The sequence below is a fragment of the Microcebus murinus genome, chromosome 8, assembly GCF_040939455.1.
Source record: "Microcebus murinus isolate Inina chromosome 8, M.murinus_Inina_mat1.0, whole genome shotgun sequence".
NCBI lineage: Eukaryota > Metazoa > Chordata > Mammalia > Primates > Cheirogaleidae > Microcebus > Microcebus murinus.
Genome location: NC_134111.1, coordinates 17667749 through 17687279, shown reverse-complemented (window position 1 = coordinate 17687279; position 19531 = coordinate 17667749). Strand labels below are relative to the sequence as shown.

The 19531-nt window shown below is 44.6% G+C and overlaps 1 protein-coding gene across 5 annotated transcripts in view; it reads right to left on the bottom strand.

The window, feature by feature from the left end:
• The window catches only part of MGAT5 (alpha-1,6-mannosylglycoprotein 6-beta-N-acetylglucosaminyltransferase), a 316936-nt gene that overhangs the window by 232130 nt on the left and 65275 nt on the right, over window positions 1-19531 (bottom strand). The window contains exon 3 of one of the 5 annotated variants that reach the window (XM_076005478.1): window positions 11738-11788. The exons of the other annotated variants lie outside the window; for them this stretch is intronic. The gene's annotated coding sequence lies outside the window, so the exon portion shown is untranslated. The remainder of the gene's footprint in view (window positions 1-11737; window positions 11789-19531) is intronic. 5 annotated transcript variants of the gene reach the window in all.

Genomic DNA, 19531 nt, shown 5'->3' with positions numbered 1-19531 from the left:
GTATTTGACTGCAACGTGGGAATTTCCCACTCAAAACCTGAAAATCGAGTTTGGTCTCACAGAACCACAACTTGAGCAAGTTTCAGACTTATCCATCTTCCACCCACTGGCCGCCCTGTGCAGAACTATAAACGTCCAGGTTGAGTACTAATAAATTCAGCTAGCTCAAATTAAGCTGGCCTCATTTGGACCTTGGTTTCTTATTTCTGCTGATCTCACTGCAACAACCAAACATATGGCAAGAGTAGACTATTATTCAGTACAAGACACCAAACTTTACCAGCTTCTCCCTTATAGAATAGCTGAGAAATGATGGAATCTGTTGCAACACATCAGCTTTTCTGAAAACTTAAAATAATAATGCCCTTCCTAAGGTCACCATGTAAAAGCAGCAGAGATTAGAGTCCATTATAAGCACAAAGCACATAACCAAGTCCTTCCAAATCAAATACAAAAAATGGGATTAAAACCACACCCTAATGTCACTACATACCCACCAGGCAGGCTAAGGTGAACAAGATAAGGAATACCAACCGTGGTGAGATGCGAGGGAGGGAAGCTTCCATACACTGCTGGCAAAAGTACAAATTGGTACAACCACTTAGGGAAACTGTCAGTCTCCCACAAAGCTGACCGTGTGTACCTACTATGATCCCCAAATCCCACATCTAGATACAGACTTAGCATAGTGTTGATGTGGTTTGTCTGCCTAAACTCACGTTGATGTTTAACTGCCAGTGCAGTGGTGTTGGGAAGCGCGTGGGTCATGGGGGCAGGTCCCTCATGAGTAGAATTGATGCTGTCTACAAGGGAGCAAGTTCTCACTCTTGTAGAAACAGATGAGTTTCCTCAAGAGCAGGTAAATAAGGACCCTTACAACAAATCAAGGTTCCTTCTCATATTTGGTTCCTTTTTGCGCACACCCGTTCCCTCTCTGGTCTTCTGCCATGTCTTGACACAGCTCACGGCCTTCCCCGGAAGCCACGCAGAGGCCGGTACCATGCTGCTAGGCTCTCTAGCCACCAGAATCGTGAGCTGAATGAAACTTTTTTTTTTAATAAATTATCCAGTCTCAGGTATTCAGTCATAGCAACACAAAATGGACTAAGACAATACTCAACTCTTACATGTAATGTGCACCTATGTTCACCATACACTAGAATGTTTCCAGAAGTACCAATCATACCAGCCAAAAACTGTTAGTTGTCCAAATGCCCATCTTTGGTAGAATGGATCAAAAATTGTGGCATATGCACATGATGGAATATTATACAGCACAGAGAATGATTTACAACTATAAACAAGAATATGGATGAGTCTCACAACCATAATATTGAGCAAAAGAAGCCAAACACAAAATAGTCCACACTGTATGAGTTTGTCCATATAAAGAGAAAAACAGACCACATGAATCTATGCATTTAGAAGTCAGGATTTGGGGAGGGGGCAGGTGGGACCAGTGGCTGGAGAGGAGAACATGAGGGGGCTTCTGAAGGGTTGACAATGTCCTATTTGTCCATCTGGTGGTTAGGTAGGCATATGTACTTTGTGGGAGTCCATCAAGTTGTACACTTGTGATGTGTACTTTTCTGCTTGCATATTATATGTCAATAAGAAGTTAAAAAAAAATCAAGAGTACTGGTTTGCTTAAGTCACCTCAATGACTATTAAAATACTGGTTGGCTGTTGTGACCTAAGAACTATGTATTTGTCCCTCCCAACTCCGCCCATGACTCAAGAGCTCCATAAAACCCTCATATATCATTTCCTAAGTGATTGGGTGATAGAGGCATCTTTTGTTATACTATTTGGTCTTAACCCCCAGTCCCCCTCACAAGAGCTTTAAGACTCTGGAAATGTCCAGAGTTTTAACAGTGTCTTTGTGTATGCTAATGAGATGACTGGTGGTTGAGGTCCCTAGATAGCTACAGGATCAGCACTGCTCACCACAAAGACCAAGGCACACCAGACGGTTGGAACTTTCTGCCCCACGCCCCAACTCCTGGGAAGGGAAAGACTAAATGTTGACTAAATCACCAGTGGCCAATGGATTTGACCAATCATCCCAATGTAATGAAGCCTCCATAAAACCCTATATGACAGGGTTCAGGAACTTCCAGGTTGGTGAACACACCCATGTGCCAAGAGGGTGGCACACCCCAACTCCACAGGGACAGAAGCTCCTGCACTTAGGACCCTTCTAGACTTGCCATATGTACCTCTTCATGTGGCTATGCATTTATATCATTGGTAATATCCTTTATAATTAATCAATAAATGTAAATACAAGTTTCCTTGAGTTTTATGACCCATTACAGGAAATTATCAAACTTGAGTGTAGAAATTTTGTAGAAACCCCAAATTTATGGCCAGCTGGTCAGAAGTACAGGTAACAATGTGGGACTTGTGATTGGTGTCTGAAGTGAGGGCTGTCTTGTGGAGATTGAGCCCTTACCTTGTGAGTATGCACTAACTCCAGGTAGTGTCAGAGTTGAATTGTAGGACACCCAGTTGACCTCTGGAGAGTTGGAGAATTGGCTGGTGTCCCCCAAGCCCCACAACATCTGGTGCCGTAAGTATTAAGAACCACAGGTAGAAGTTGGCCAGGAGTAGGTTTAGGGCTCAGCTTAGACCTGAGAGAGCACCTGGCACTCACCCTCTTCACCTCGGAATGCAAGATTTAAGATGGGGACTCCCAAGTCTCACTCATGTGGATGTGTTCAGTACATCTCCAAAGCCAGCCCAATATCTGATTAGGCACAATGGTACTTCACCACCTGGGCCACCTATTTATTGACCTGGAAATTGAGTCTAGTTCCATTTGTTACCAGCCTGTCATTTTGCTGTCTTTCTTTCCCCTAAGAAAATAAAGTGAGGACGTTTGCAAAGTGATGCTTTTACCCAAGTTAGCAAAGACTCCCTGCAAATAAAATGCAAATATCCACAATGCCTGCGCAGACCTGGCTCTTCCAAAAGGCAAAACAGTGTTTCAATGTCAAGAAGATGAGACATTTTCCCCACATGCATCAACTTCAGCAGATCAGTATTCTCCACCCAGTGGAGCTCAGCATGCAAGCCGGTTCATTTACCACTATCACTCAGGTGACGCAAGGCTCAAGGTCTTATTGACATCTTCCCTGTCTCTGGAAGATAATAGTTTGATATGCTGGAAGTGAATAATAAAAGGAGTATTTCCCGAGAAGTTACAATAACGCAATGGAGAAGAGGGAACAGGCTGAAAGCATGAGGAAACCCTACATCTTCCCCACAATTTTCCATGGAAAACTAGATCCTTGATTTCTGAGGAAATCAGAGGTGCTCCAAATTTCTAGAGAACTGATTTAACATTCTCCCAAAGCAGGGCAAGAGGCAGCCCTGGAATCAAGTTAACCATTTTAAGGGACTTTATGTTGTTATAAAAATAAGCCATCCCCCATACACAACCCATCTGGCTCACACACACCCCAATTTGCAAAAAAAGAGAAAGAGGAAGACAAGTGACTGCTAGTGACACAGGGTAGGAAAGGTCTGGGTCTTTCCTTACACACGCCCTCTCTTCAAGCTGACGAACAGAACACCAGGTAACACTGCTCTGGGGACGCTTGGAAAAACTGACGCCAACCACAAAAATGAAGCCTTATTGATCCTCTTTGTTATTTAATTTCATTTTCTCCAGAGGCTGAAAGTAAGGTAAGGTTTATTAAAACAAAGATTATGGTATAAAAATAAATATATTTTTTAAAAGTTCAGCCAAGAAAGACCAAATAGATATATGAGGTAGAGTTATGTTTATTAGATTTTTTGCTTCTCTTGGATAGAGTTTCATGACTTGCCTAGGCTCTGGTGGAAGCCCATTGCGAACCTGTTCCCTTAGACATTTCATATAGAATATAAGTTCTTCCTCAAGCTTGATTCCACAAAAGGGATAAAGGTCAAGATTTCTGGTGTATGTATGTATCTATGTTATTTATATTATAAATGCTAGAGTAAATAAATGCATCTTTTTGCCTGGGGGGAATAAAGGCATGTCCAATCCCTGGTTCTCAGATAGTCTACTTAAATTGTTCCTAAATAGCTGCCAGCCACCCTCTTACCTGCTGAAGCTAACAGAATTCTGGCTCCTAGTCAAAGACTATTTCCCTTGGGCACCAAGCACCCTGGGCAGTTAGCATGGTCTAATTCACCATTTTCCTGATTGTGGTGCATATGATAAAAACAAATTCATTTTATTCTAATAGTGAAGTATTTATCTTAATATGGGTAAGCACATCCATAAGTTGATATATATTATCAATTAGAATGAGACTCAATTAAAATGAGTTTGATTTAGAATAAATCTAAAGACAAATATGTTAACTAGTACAGGTGGTAACATGAATATAGTAAAAAAAACTACGTCTGAAGTTTAAAAAATACTGGTCTGCTTTCAAAAAACAACAACGAAAGTTCAGCCAAAAGAACAGAAAGCTCTTCTTCTAAGTGGTGTCTTGCTGTGTCCTTGGGGATCCTTAGCTATCTTCCCTAGGCAGGTCTCACTAGAATGACAGGCAATAAAGCTGATAGTGTCAGTGACAGCATGACAAATGCGAAATCGTTCAGAAATAAAACACAAGATCTTCTCACCTTCAAATAAGGTGTGACCACTGGCCAGCTGAGGTTCATGGACCTTTGAGTTATGACACATGAGCCAACAAGGCAATAGAACAAAAGAGAATCCCTCCCCTTAAAACCTCCCTGAACTCAGCTTGGTAGCAGGCAAGAGGCAGAAGATGGCAAGAACACAATGATGCATATACCACCGCTGCCTGGTATCTGCCCTCAATAACACCCTTGTGCAAGGCGCCCAGTAAGGCAGGGCTTTCCGAGGGCCGGATTCATTGCTAAGCTCTTAAAATCTCTTCCGAGCCTAGCAGAAGCAAATGATCATTACCTCTGGCAAGCAACTGTTTTTAACCGTTTAATATCATCATGGGGTTTGCCGTGTGCCTTGAGAAATAAAGCCCAATCTGAAGGCTCCAACATGCAACTCTTGTTGGCTCAGGTACTGGGAGGAGGAAGAAAACCATGCATGGTAACCTCAGATGGCCAAGTTAGGTTTCCTGGAGAGAAAGACTCATTTCTTCACCTTATATACTATTCCTAAATAACTGCCCCCTCCCACCCCGTGATCAAAGGCCCTCTAAAGAAGTCTATGTCATAACTCAGCATCTAGAATATGTTACCTTACATGGCAAAGGGGAATAAAGGTTGCAGGTGGAAGTCAGGTAGCTAATCAGCTGACCCTAAAACAGTTATCCCGGATGCACCAGGTGGGGCCGATGTAATCACAAGGGTCGTTAAATGTGGAAGAGGGAAGCAAAGAGTCATTGTCTAAGACAGGGGTCCTCAAACTTTTTAAACAGGGGGCCAGTTCACTGTCCCTCAGACTGTTAGAGGGCCAGACTATAGTCAAAAAAAAAAAAAAAACACTATGAACAAATTCCTATGCACACTGCACATATCTTATTTTGAAGTAAAAAAACGAACAGGCAAAAACACCCACATGTGGCCCACGGGCCGTAGTTTGAGGACGCCTTTTCTAAGAAGTGTCAATACAGACTGGCTTGAAGACAGAAGGAGGTCTGAGTGAAGGAACATGGACCACCTTTACAAGCTGGAAGAGGGAGGAAACAGATGAACAGATTTCTCCCTAGAGCCTCTGAAAAGGAACATAGTCCTGTCGACACCTGATTAGCCCAGTGAGACTGTATCAGTCCTCTACTGCTGCTGTAACAAATGATCATTAATGTAGCAGCTTAAAACAACAGAAATCTATTCTCTCACAGGTCCAGAGTCCAGAAGTTCAAAATCAGTATCACTGGGTAGAAATCAAGGTGTCAGCAGGGCAGTGCTCCTTCCGGTGGGGCTCTAGGACACAACCTGCCCCTGGCCTCTCCCACCCTCAGGTGGCTGCCTGTGTTCTTTGGCTTATGGCCACATCACTCCAATTCCTGCCTCCTCTGTGGCCACACTACCTTCTCCTCTTCTGTCCCCATGTCATCTTCCTCTGCTTCTCTGTGAGAAGAACATTTGTGGTGGCATTCTGGTTCCATCTTGATAATCCAAAATCATCTCCCTATCTCATGATGCTTAACTTAACCCCGTCTGCAAAGACGCTTCTTTCCATATAAGGTAACACAGATTTTAGGGGTTAGAGCCTGATATCTTTGGAGGGCATTATTCAGTCTACTACAGAACCATTTCAGGTTTCTTCCCTCCACAGCCATGAGATGATAAATGTGTTGTCTTAAGCCACTAAGTGTAATAATTTGTTATAGCAGCAAAAGGAAATTCACACCCCCCCCCCATCTCCCAAATGTGTGCCACAGATCAGAAGGCCATCTGCATCTGGGCATCCCCTGCATCCACAGGTGACCCCCTTTCCCCACTGGCATACTTGACGTGATGGGATGCCAAGAGTTGGCAGGAAGTGGCCATTAAAAGCTTCGGAAATCACCTTTCTCTCTTCCCTCTCGCCCATCACAAATTTCTTAAATAAACTGTATGGGAATTCATAAAGCAAAGCTTAGGGGGAAAAGGAACTGACATTCATTTCAGAGAATTCCTCTTAATAATAATAATGAGTGCACTCCATCCACAAATGTCAAAGAGCTTTGCTCACAGAGCCAATGATCCCTACCACAAATATAAGGTGATATAAAAAACTTAAGGACCATATTCCTCAATTAGGAACAGCCTCTCTGGTAGCATTCCAGGGGCAGAACATACACTCTTAAGCGCTTACTGATCACTCTTCTTTCTCTGGGCATGTTACACTGCAGGTTTTCTGCCAGTTCAGCGGGGATTTCTATTTATAGAACTGCTCCTTTTCACCAATCTGCCTTGAGGACACCACAGCAATTCCCCTGCTGACTTCTCCCCAGGAACCTGCCCTGCTGGAACGCCCCTGGGCTCTGTGCTTGGACCTCTTCTCTGCATCCATATTCTCTCTCACTCAATGAGCGCAAGAGCACCCTGTCCTCTGATCTCAAATACCATCTATAAGCCGAGGCTTTCCAATTCACGTATCTACCCGACCCCTCACACCTGAGCGAGCTCCAAACATCCAAGTGCCTACTCCGCAGCCCCACTTCCACATGCAGTGTGCACCCCCAGTTTAGCAGGCCCCAGTTGGAGCAGCTGCTTTCACAGGCACACACACCAGCTCAGCAGATGGCATCGCCACCCTCCCGGCGCCCCCCACAAAACCCTTAGCCCTCCTGTGCATGTTCTCTTCATTCCCTCCCACCCTGAGCTCACATCCATCAGCATCCTACCAGCTCTGCCTCCAAATGTATCCCAAAATCTATGTTTGACACTTCCACTATTTCTATCCCCTTCCAAGCCACCAGGTTACCTCCCACCCAGATGGTGGTAACAGTCTTCCTGCCCGCTCACCCCTGTCCACAGCCAGCCTCTGCCCTCCACAGGGCCATCAGCCATCTCTCTAAAGTGTAAAGAAATGTCACTCCCATGGGTAAAACTATCGGGGGCTTCTCAGCTACACTCAAACTCCAAACTGGACCACAACCTACATGCTCTGGCCACTGCCCACCCCGTGACCTCTCTTCCTTGCATAGGAACATGTGCACAGCTCTGGCTGGCTGTCCTCTCTAGAACGTGCTGAGGCTGGTTCCTGGCCCAGGGCCTTCATACTTGTGGCCCTTTCTGCTGTGAGCATTCACCCTCGAGATCCATGCATGACCACACCTCCCCCCTCCCTGAAGCCTCACCTCCAGCATGTTTATCACTCTGGCCTAGAGAAAGCAACTGCTGCTCAGTCACACTCATTCAACTGCTCGACTTTGTCTTTCCAGAACACTCAGGAATGTATGAAGTGGTCTTAATTATTTGTCAAGGCAGTGTGATTCTCTTCCAGCAAAATATATGCTCCCCGAGAGCAGGGCTCCTCCCACAGAATCCCCAGTGCCCAGCACCTCTCAGGAGCTCAACAAATACCTGTCCTTGAGCTGAGTGACTTCACAATCCAAAAAAAAACAATATCAAGTCATCCTAAAGGGCATCATTTTAGTCAGTTTCTTTGGTTTCAAGCAGCAGCGATTTCCTGGATTCCAACAGGAAAGGCACCACGATGTCCCTCCTCCTAGAGCAGGGGTCTTCAAACTTTTTAAACAGGGGGCTAGTTCACTGTCCCTCAGACTGGACTGTAGTTTAAAAAAAACTATGAACAAATTCCTATGCACACTGCACATATCTTATTTTGAAGTAAAAAAAACAAACAGGCAAAAACACCCGCATGTGGCCCACGGGCCGTAGTTTGAGGACACCTGTCCTAGAATCTCTGGTTTCTCTTTACATGAGCCCAATTCTCCCGTCTCTACCAACTGAGCAGCTCCCTTACCTTCCACTGTACCTTGTTTCTGCTCCATCCTAGCTCTGGCCTGCCAGGGCATCATGCCACCGTGTACCTACCGAGTTTTCTTTTGAATCTCTCAAGTCAACTTCCTGAGACAGAATCTCACTGGCTCAGGAGGAAGAGGACACAGTATAGAAGAGAAAGGGCACTTAGGCAGAAATTAGAATTTCTAGTACTCAGATAAAGAAATCCTCCCCACAGTAGTAAGGCCCAATACATCTCTCCATTCATTCTCCTTTAATAGATGGGTACGTGACTACACCATCCTCCCAAAGGGAGGGAGAGGGCTGTCAAACACAGATGGTAGGAATCCCCAGGGGGTGAGAAATGAGTGCTAGCATGAATAACAATGAAGATTATGAGGGAAAAGAATCTCCATGTAAACAGCATGATTAAGTAAAATTATGCAGCGAAAAGACATCGGATCCTTGTATAAATACCAGTACAAAGGACCACTGTTAAATGGAATGCTTCCTCTTGGCCCATGCAGGACAACTCCAATTTGCACTAGCTAGTAAGTACACTGGTGGGATTTACTCCCATCAGATCAAATCCCCATAACATACCTGCAACGCAACTATTACATTTCTTGGGTGAAGAAATGGATGTTGAGAGAGGTGCAGTGCAAACTTACACACGTGCCTAAGGCCCCACAAAACTTTTAGGGACCCATAAGAATGCTTTCTTTAAAAAAAAAAAAAAAGGAAGAAAAAAATGAATATAATCAACCTTAGATACATTCATAAAATAGAATTTTTAATATTTGTTTAAATGAAGGGGTCTACTAAACCCTAGATGCAGTATTTTTGATTTTTAATGAAGTAAGGAGTCCCTTCAGAGTCATCATGTGACTCTCAAAGGTAGGGTGACTTGCCCAGGGTCACAAGCAGCAAAAAGCTGCCCGTGAAGTCCAGATCAGCCCCTGCTCTCTTCTAGAACGTCACATCCTTATGCCTCATAAAACCCTAGGGAGCTCTGGAGTTTCAGAATGTGCCATAACCTGAGCTTTGGAAAAATGTAATTTTTTTAAATGTAAAACTCAATGGTGCTATTAATGTACCTTACAGGACTCAGCAAAAAGCTGAGTCTTCCTGTCTTAGCTTAAATGGGAAAACAACTGTTCTTACCAAACATGAAAATAAGCAGGCCCTGGGTGTTCTTGATCCCTAGAACATTCCTCAGAGCACTCAAAAAGAATTAAGGACCGACAGTTTCAAGTAGCATTCCTCAAAGCTTGTCCCTGGACCTACTAACTTCACTGGGAGAACTTGTGATGCTCATGAAAAACAGATTCCAGAGCCCTGCTTGACACCTGCTGAATCTCCAAGGGTGGGAGGACTCAGAAATCTGCATTATAAATGAGCACCCCCAGGGGCTCTGACCTGCCTAGCAGATTAAGACCCACTGGCCAGGAGTACCTATGAGGACAAACTACTCCTTCAGTAGCTTTAATATATTTTAAATATTCCCAGAATGCAACTATCACGCACAATGAACTAAGAACATACTTTGTTTTATTCTGAACTTTACCACAAGTTACTAACCATAAAAAAAAAAAAAAATCACATTACTGATGATAAAGCCACTCCTGAGTATGAGTCAACCCTATATTTGGAGTTGTTAAATTTATAGGTGACTTTACCAATAGGTGCAAGGATCTGACTACTTATCTTCTTGCTATAGTTGGGCCCAAGCATTTAGATGATGAAATACCTATTTGACTATATGCATTACTTTCCTTCTAACTTCTCTTTTTCATTACAGTTAGGAAATTCCATTTTTTTTTTTTGAAAGTGTGTGTGTTGCTGGATTACATTATCTGTGACTCACATTCAGGATGATGGTTGCACCGCAAAATAATTGTCATAAAATGAGACAAACAATGACTAAGAAAAGACCCTGCCTAAAGCATGTTCTTAAGCCATTGCTTATCTCACATGTAGGGGTGGTCCCTAAGTACATTCCTCCCCCGCCCACCCACCCACAAAGTGAATGGCCCCACAGAGGCGGCAGCCAGAGCTGCCTACTGCAGCACTCCTATCTGGGTGCTGAGCCCCGGGGCAGTGCCTTCCTCTGGTCAGGCTGCCAGAATGAAATCCCTCAGACTGGGCACTTGATAAACAAAAATGCATTCTGGAGGCTGGAAAGTGCAAGATCAAGGCACCACCAGATTTAGCAATCTGGTGAAGGCTCGCTCTCTGCTTCATAGATAGCACCTTACAGCTGTGTCCTCACGTGGCAGAAGGGAGGGAAGCAGCAGCCAGCTCCCTGGGGCCTCTCTTACAAGGGCACTGGGCCCACTCATGGGCGCACCTCCTTCATGATTTAACCACCTCCCCGAAGGACTCATGACCTCCTTAATACCATCACACTGGGGATCAGATTTCAACATGTGAATGTTTAGGTCGCCCAAAATTCATACCCTGACAGCAAGCAACAAGGCAGAGAAACCGAACAAGAGAATGAAAAAGTTTTGGACAGTGGTTAGTGGGGCCGGAGGCAGAGGCAGGGGGTGGAAGAGGAGGAAATCTCAGATGTGAGTTGCTGGCGAGTTCTCAGGTTGGGTGGTTTCAGTGGTCTTCAATAACAATGCTATGAAGTTAGTTGCTGTATTCATTAGTATCAACTATTAAGATTAATAAGCACAGAAAGTGGGCCGGGCGTGGTGGCTCAGGCCTGTCATCCTAGCACTCTGGGAGGCCGAGGCAGGTGGATGGCTTGAGGTCAGGAGTTCCAAACCAGCCTGAGCAAGAGCAAGACCCTGTCTCTACTATAAATAGAAAGAAATTAATTGGCCAACTAATATATATAGAAAAAAATCAGCCGAGCACTACAGGCGCATGCCTGTAGTCCCAGCTACTTGGGAGGCTGAGGCAGCAGGATTGCTTGAGCCCAGGAGTTTGAGGCTGCTGTGAGCTAGGCTGACACCACGGCACTCACTCTAGCCTGGGCAACAAAGAGAGACTCTGTCTCTAAATACATACATGTATACATGCATACATACATACATACATACATAATCACAGAAAGGAAAATAACAACGCCCCTACTAAACCCTGGCATATTCCATCACACACAGCAAACTGCACATTAGCATGAAGCCCTTCCAGCGCCCGAGTACTCAACGGCAGCTTTTGGAGAGATGTGTACTTCGAGGTTCTCATTTAACGACAACAACAAAAAGAAAGGGCAGCACTTGGCATGGGGAGCGTGGCCCTCCCAGCAGCGTGTCAGGGCCCATAAAGATGCTGGCGCCCGGCGGCCACCAAGGCCACCTCGGACAACCATTGTGCTTTCTCATTAGCATTGTGCAGCTGTTACCTCACTCCACAACGACAACTGCGGCGGAGGCTCTGACAAGCGCAGGTCACCCTGAAGGCGAAAAGGAGAAAAGGATCTGAAGACAAATCATAAAAATCGTTCCACCCCCGTCTGGAGCCGTCACAGGTCAACCCGGCGCCCTGGAAGATGCCGACTTCTCCTCCCCGGGGCCTCCTGCCAAAGCAGCATCTGACTGTTCACCCTCCCCCCACCCGTCATCCCGTCTTTTCCCCTATCTACTCGCTCCCCGGTGTAAGAGAATATGGAAAGAGACAGGCTTTTTAAACAGAAAAGATGGAGAAAAATAATTTCCTTGTTACGGCCAAAGCACGAGAGGATTACGACATCCCATTCCCCAGCTCAAAGACAGCAGAGAAGACCCTCTTTCTGAGCTCCCCAAAATAGTTCCCTGTGCTCCCACGGACCCCTGGACCCACTTTTACATCGCCCTTTAACATCTGACTATCTACTGGTTCAAGCAGTTAGAGGGCAAAGACAGCATCCCCTCCATCTCTAGAAAGTAGCCCCAGGAAGTAAGATCAAACACCAAGGGCTCTTAATAAAGGTAGTCTGATGAATAAACAGAAGACATACGCCCCTCTAACCTGAAATGTAAACCTTTTTTAATTTACGTTCAATATCCAAAGTAGCTTATAAAAAATCCAGGCACTGTTGTAACGTAAAGTCTATGCATGTTCATTTTATTATGCCACATAACACACGACCTTTAAGTCTCTATGAGCCCCAATGATAATTTACAAAAACAGCAGAGGAGCAGACAGAAAACTCTAGGCACTGCCCCAAATGGGGAAGGAGAAGGGAATGGAGTGTGAGGAAAGGGGGTAGGACCCTGAGAGTGTGCAGAACCGCGATTTGCTCTAGGCATGCTTTATTCAATTTCCTTTCCCCTCACTACAGAAATCAAGCAGCAATGCTCATTGACACCAACACAGGGACAGACAAGGGGCAGGCAGAGGGATGGGACCTGCCCTCCACAGCACCTCCACCGCCAAGATAATTCCACAACACAGCTTTGGCCTTGGCAGATACAGGCCCCAATCACCTGGGGTGAATCTATTGAGGCAGTGAAGAAGGCAAGGCATGTCACTTCCAGGAAGGAAACAAAGTTTACAACCTGGCACTTGGCTTGCTGATGTCCACATACAAGCAGGTGATGCAGAATACTATCACTGAGGGAAAAACACCAGGCCATGCACACAACCTTACCAGGGCTTTCCTCTTGATGCCAGTGACTTCCCATTGCACCTGAGGGCAATTCAAGGCTCCCTACTCTGCCAAATCTGGCCTCCTGTTCTCCTACCAGCCCTTCTCCTCCCTCTCCCCCAACCCAAAAACGCCCATCTTACTCCACCTCAGGTGTCTCCGTGTGTGTGCTCTACCCTGTGCCTGGCAACCCCATTCCGTGGCCGACTCCTCATTCTTCAAGGCACAACCCACATGCAAGGGGACCCAGCCGTTCCTGATCGCTCATGAAACACAGGCTCCCTCCTTTCCCTCACGGCTGCAGTAACTACCTGAGGTTATCCTATTGGTTTTGTCTATTGGAATGTAAGTTCCATGAGGACAGAGAACTCATTGGTTTTGTTCACCACCACACCCTTGGTGAGTGGAACAGAGCCTCGGGTACAGCAAGCGCACAACTATTCCCTGAACGAGTGACCAGAGAAAGGGTAACACTAATGGAGGTTACATGGAAACACACAACCTGCACCAGACTGGGTTTATCTGATTATACTTTGGTGATGGGGAGACAAACAACAGCTAAATCGAGAAAAGAAAGAGACCAGGAAAGACACAAACTGGCAACAACTACCATCATCCAGGGAGAGAACAGCTGTGCTCCTGCATCCAGGGAAAACCGCAGTGACGAGAGAAGTTTCCAGAAGAATCCACAAAGGAAGCACCACATCAGGGGACCTCCAGACAGCCCTGTCTGAAGCATTCAGGCTGGAGGCTACATTCCCTTGGCAGAAAATCTGTTTGAACTCTCCAAGCAGAACTACTAGAGTGTCCTCACCAAAGTCAGTCAGTCACTTATTTCTGGAATACTTCCCAAAGTTGTGACTTTCCCAGCCTTTGGGAGTAGGGGCTGGGGGCGTTAGCCTTCCCTAAATAAAAGACTTACTATCTGCAAAGTACTATGTAATTAATTTCAACATCACTGACCTGAGACAGAAAATAAATCCTGGAGGTATTTACAAAATCGTATTTCTAATTAATAGTTTTGCAACTAATTGTTTGTGGGTGTTATTTTTGTTGGGCCACTGAAGCTTACTGCAGACAAGACCGATGTTCATTCCTGCCACCCGCACCACCTCCACACACAGAGCACCCAGCTGATAACCAAGCGATACTACCCACACGTCCCTCACGCTCCAACAGAACCGAGACCACAAAGGAATACACTAGCCAATACGCAGGGGGTCCCCCAAATAAAGGATTTGGGGGTAAACTTCCCAAAGTGGAAGGTTCAAATAATAAGGGAGGAGAAGGAAAAAGCAAAGCATCTGGGTAAAGCCCTCAGAAGAAAATCCTAAACTAGAGGAACAAAACCACAAAACAAATATCTGAATGACCATTCGGGGGAAGTCACAGAACACTGACAGCAGAGAGCTGTCGGACCGGCCTACAGAACAGGGCAAAAATAAATAAATAAATAAATCACCGTTTCTCTCAACACAGATTTAGTGCTCCATCCTCACAGAGCAAATAAATGGGAGAACGAGGCTCAGGCTACTGTTTCTAGAAAAAGGAAAAAAATAAATAAATAAAAGCAAGCAAAATACAGCTGCAGCCGCAGCCAGTCCCGAAACACCAGCCTCCACCAGAGAACCGGCCGGCAGGCCACGCAGTCCACAGGTGGCACAGAAAGGAGGGCAGCTTTCAGGCCACAGCTGGTCCCAAGGCTTGCACCCCACCCCCCTCTGCCCCATCCTGGGAGAGTCTGTCTTCTGAAATACACAGACATGCTTCTGAGTGCTCTCAGGATACAGGAAAACACACTGCCCCCTCATGAGAGGTGGAGGAAGACAGGCGAAGATGCACGATTTAAGAAAAGGAAGGGTAGACAGTCTGAGAATTTAGTCACATTACGTGCTCGAGATTTCCCTAAGAAACAGTGGCTTAGCATAAGAACTCCAGAATGGAATTTAACGTTTACTTTCAAATCTATCACCAATTTTGGAAGATATGGAAGTATTTAATTTCTCTAAAATGGTACACATGAAACATTTCCTGGTGTGCTAATTTTTACCCTTCTGTTAACCAAAATGTTTTAAGACAACTTAATATGCCATGAGAAAACATTTCAAGGGAGCTGTGGAACTGCACACAAACACTATTCATTCAAAAAATAAACTTTTGTCTCTCTTATACTTGCCGAGCGTCAGAAACAGCCCAGTACCGACATTTACAAGTTAAGCTATAACATAAACCCTTCAACAAAAGGGAAACCAGGATGCAGTTACCAAGGGTTGTAAGTAAATACTAAGTAGAAGGTTGCAAGGCAGTGGTCCCCAAACCCGGCCCATCATCAAACCCAACTGGAGGGGGGTGTTGCTTACATGTCCATTCGTGGGCACCCGCCCAAGAACCTGTGTGTGTTGGTCTACACTACAGTAGATCACAGAAACCTACAAATCTTTTCCAGATGATTTTGACCACCAGGCAGGTTTGGGAGCAGCTGCTATAAGGAACACGGGAAGGGTGGGTTGACTGCGCCCACCCACATCAAGGGAACTTCAGGTCAACAAGCTGCTTTGTAGGGAAATGTCCAAACGATCTTATTAACTCAGCCACTCTGGATGGAGTCCAGATGGTGCAAGACAGCCAAGCCTCACACCCAGCTGTGCTCAAGAGCAAAAGGCATCTTCTAGCCAACTTACCGGGCCTTGCTGTCAACTGCTTGGTAGTTCTGAAGAACACCGGGTCAGCACGCTGGCAATCTCTAGAGCTGGGCAGAGCTTGAGGGCATGGAGCGTGCACGTTCCGCAGTGCACACCGATTGCCTATGACAGCAAAGTTCAGAGGGCAGCTGAGGGCCAGCTAACGGGCTCGCTGAGCCAGAAGAGGCAGACAGAGCTTATAAAATCTTTCATTTTTCAATATGAAGAATCTCAAGAACGTGAGCTGTGGCTACCCTTCTTGACCACACAGGATCTAAAGAACCTTTTATTTCCAGTTACCAATAGTTTCCTCTTAAGATGACAAGGCCCAAACAGATATGCATGGGATCATTATTGGTCCCCCAAAGCTATTCTCACCTTCTTCCAGACTCAGGGATCTAGCAGAGTACCTAGCTACTCAGAGTATAATCACCTCTTGCAGCTGAGGGGACCAGGTAACCAAACTCTGCCCCAGTGGGATCACAGAAGAAATTCATGCAACTAGGTCATCGTCCCCGCCCCTGACCCCCACACACCCTTCCTCCCACCTTTTCCTGTCCATTATCTCAGGCCACACAAAGGAGAGCAACCTTGCAGAAGGCACAGCAACCAGACAGAAGGAGCCCGGCCTCCTGAAACTACAGCAGAACAGCAGTGCCATTTTAACTGACATTAACTTAAAAGAAAACTCCATTCTATCTTGAGGTTTCTGTTAGAGCAGCTGATGCGTATTACACAAGGACTTTCTGTCCTACATGGAGCATGACAAGAACTCCTGATAGAAGCAAATCCTCCATACCTTCCTTTTCTTCCTCAGCCTAACAATATGGCAGACATCATCATCTCTGATTCCAAAGGATCGCAAGTTAGACCAGGAGACTCATAAGTCTCTTTAATCCCAAATCTCAGACGTTAAGTGCTGGGTCCACCTGAAAATATAACCTTTGCTCTTTGGGCCAATGTCTCCATCTACCTTTTGAATTGAATTTTCTGCCAGCCTCTCTCATACTAGTGACTCATAATTTCTGGAACAAGTCTAGCATCGCCTTCCCAGTGTTAATATGCTATTCCCTCTGCCTAGAAAGCCCTTCCTGCCCTACAAAATTCCTCAGCATCATGGTCAAGTTCAAATGCAAAAATATTCCAACTCCTAAGGGCCTGAAAGACTTTGAAAAATGGATTGAAATATACTATGACATACATACCTGTTAAGTCACCAATCTGCAGAGTTCCTAATGGCAAGAACTGCTTTTTCATCTTTGTTTCCCCTGACCGCCCCCAACCTCTAACCCACACGGGCCCTCTACTGCATGCATTTTAGTTCCTGGCACAGTAAGAACTCAATAAATGTTTGGTGAACTAATTAATGAAATCGTTGAACTAACTGTGTCAATGTTATCTTGAGACTAACTTTTTAAGTAACTGAAAATTCAGACACAGCACCTACAACTTAAGGAAATCTTATAAATCAAACAAACATACATATTGCCCTTAAACTAGTATAACTTAGCTAATTAAAATAGGAGACATGGACTTTAAACCACAGAGGTGGAGTTAAAGATCTATGACACAAGCATCAACTATCATTCATTAGGAATTGCGTCTAGTAAAAAGGACAATTTTGCACCTAATAGAAAAACTTTACTTAGCTAAGAAATCTGAGTTGTCACATTTTTTAAATGATTACTTGGCCTTGAAAATGGATCCCACATTGAAAAGAAAGTACACATACATTAAATAATGTTTTTAAAAAGCTCCCTTGGATCTAGAGTTTTTTTAACCTTAAGATCTAAAGATAAAAAATTATATACCATCACACACACACACACCCCAATGTTGGCACCTGAGTACCAGAAGCAACCTAAACTCTTCTCTTTTCAAAGAGAGAGAAAAAATATTCTTTCAAACACCGAGGATAGGTCTTGGATCATACCTCCCAAGCACAGGGATGTCTGGACTAATTCTATGCTCAATAGAAATTTCTCCTTCTGCTTACTCGCTTACAGCTTGGCATAGGGACTAAAATATCTAACAAAAGGTTAAGGAAGGAACAACATATGGAATGAGCAAGATCAACTTCTAAAGAATATCATGTCCAGAGTACAACACAGGAGCCTGTAGGGAACTACCTTGAATAAGTTGGGGGAAAAGTTGTTTTCCATGAGGATCATCTGAACTTTTTTCCCCTGGAATTCCCAAAACGGGACCTTCCAGACCATTTGTCTCAGATGCTCAGATGTATCAAGTGACTCCCGGGCACAGCACACAGAGTAATGTCCACTTCTTAATACAACTGTCACCAATAAAACCAATCATGGGGAATGAGATCGCCCAGCCTATTCAGAAGTTCTTCCAACACACACATGTGCAGGCCTGTACCAGGCATCAAGTACAGAAGATTTCAGACATTAAAAAGGCTCTAGGTAAACTTTACAATGGGATTCTCTTAACATAGCAAGTACTAGGAATTCAAAACTGAGTAAAGCTAAAGGAAACCCATCCCACCAGGAGGTTGGGGAAGGAAACAGAAATCTCCACACATAAATTATCAAACCACATGCTACAGGCTAGGTACAGTGGCTCCTACTTGTAATCCTAGCACTCTGAGAGGATTGCTTGAGCTTAGGAGTTTGAGACCAGCCTGAACAAGTGCGATACCCCGTCTCTACCAAAAATAGAAAAAAAAAAAAAATCAGCCAGGTAGTCCCAGCTACTGGGGAGGATGAGCCAAGAGGATGGCTTGAGCCAAGCAGTTTAAAGAGTTTGAGTTTACAGTGAGCTATGATGATGCCACTGCACTATACCCAGGGCGACAGAGCAAGACTCTGCCTCAAAACAAAAAAAAAACCCAAGCAAAAAAAAAAAAAAAAAACACAAAAAGAAATCAAAACATATGCTACAGCCCAGATGGGAGATAAGAACAGGTATTATGGGATATTTCTGACTCTAGGATTAAAATTTTTGAATCTTTCTCACCTCTGTAATTTCTAGGGTAACTTCTAGAAAATTTTACTCTAACTTAAGTGAATAAAAGAGTAAGAATTGTTACACATAATGCCCAGACTAAAAAGACGATTTCAGAGATTTTGAAAAGATGAATCTGTCTCTAAAAGAGAAAAGTCACACTTGAAACTTTTTTCTAAGTTTACAAATGCAGAGGGGTATTAAACTCGTTAATGACTAGCAAGTCTAGCACAGTATCTGCTAATTCAGATTCAAGTCACCCTCTTGGGTGGGTGAGAAATGAACCACTGTTTTAGGAGCTTGAATGAATCCAAGTCGTTTACAGGAATACTCCAAATGGTGTTTCAGTCCTGGAGGTTAAAAACCTCCCTTACGCAGAGCATTGATGCCAACTGTGTTCCGTGGAACATTTGAGGTCAGAGGCCATGAGAATAAAATAGATATGTGACCTTCATGACCACACTCACGAATAAAAGGCTGCTGGACCTTAAGAGCCTGAACAATGCACTCAGACCACAGAGAAAGGACTAGATATTAGTAAAAGAGCGCCCACTTCCACTTCATTATCAGCTTCCCGGAGTGACGTTCTTAGGGCAGCATGGACCACTTTAATCACAAAAAAACAGATAACATCAAGGAGAAGCATAAATGTTCATGGAAGATATTCTTCCAGGGACTTAACCAGTGCACAAAGTGATGGCGGGCATAAAGAACACTCCTGTCTCTCTAGAGAGGCCTGTTGGAGGTGGCAGGATCTCAGCAACTGCTTCAATGACTAGATCAGGACTGTACTCTCCGTATGTACCTTGAAGTATATAGACCTCGTGGGGGAAAGAGAATTCATGCCAGCAGGACCAAAACTCTTGGACTCTAAACATCCCCCATCACTTTGTAGCGAAAGATTAGATCGATTCAAACATTTACT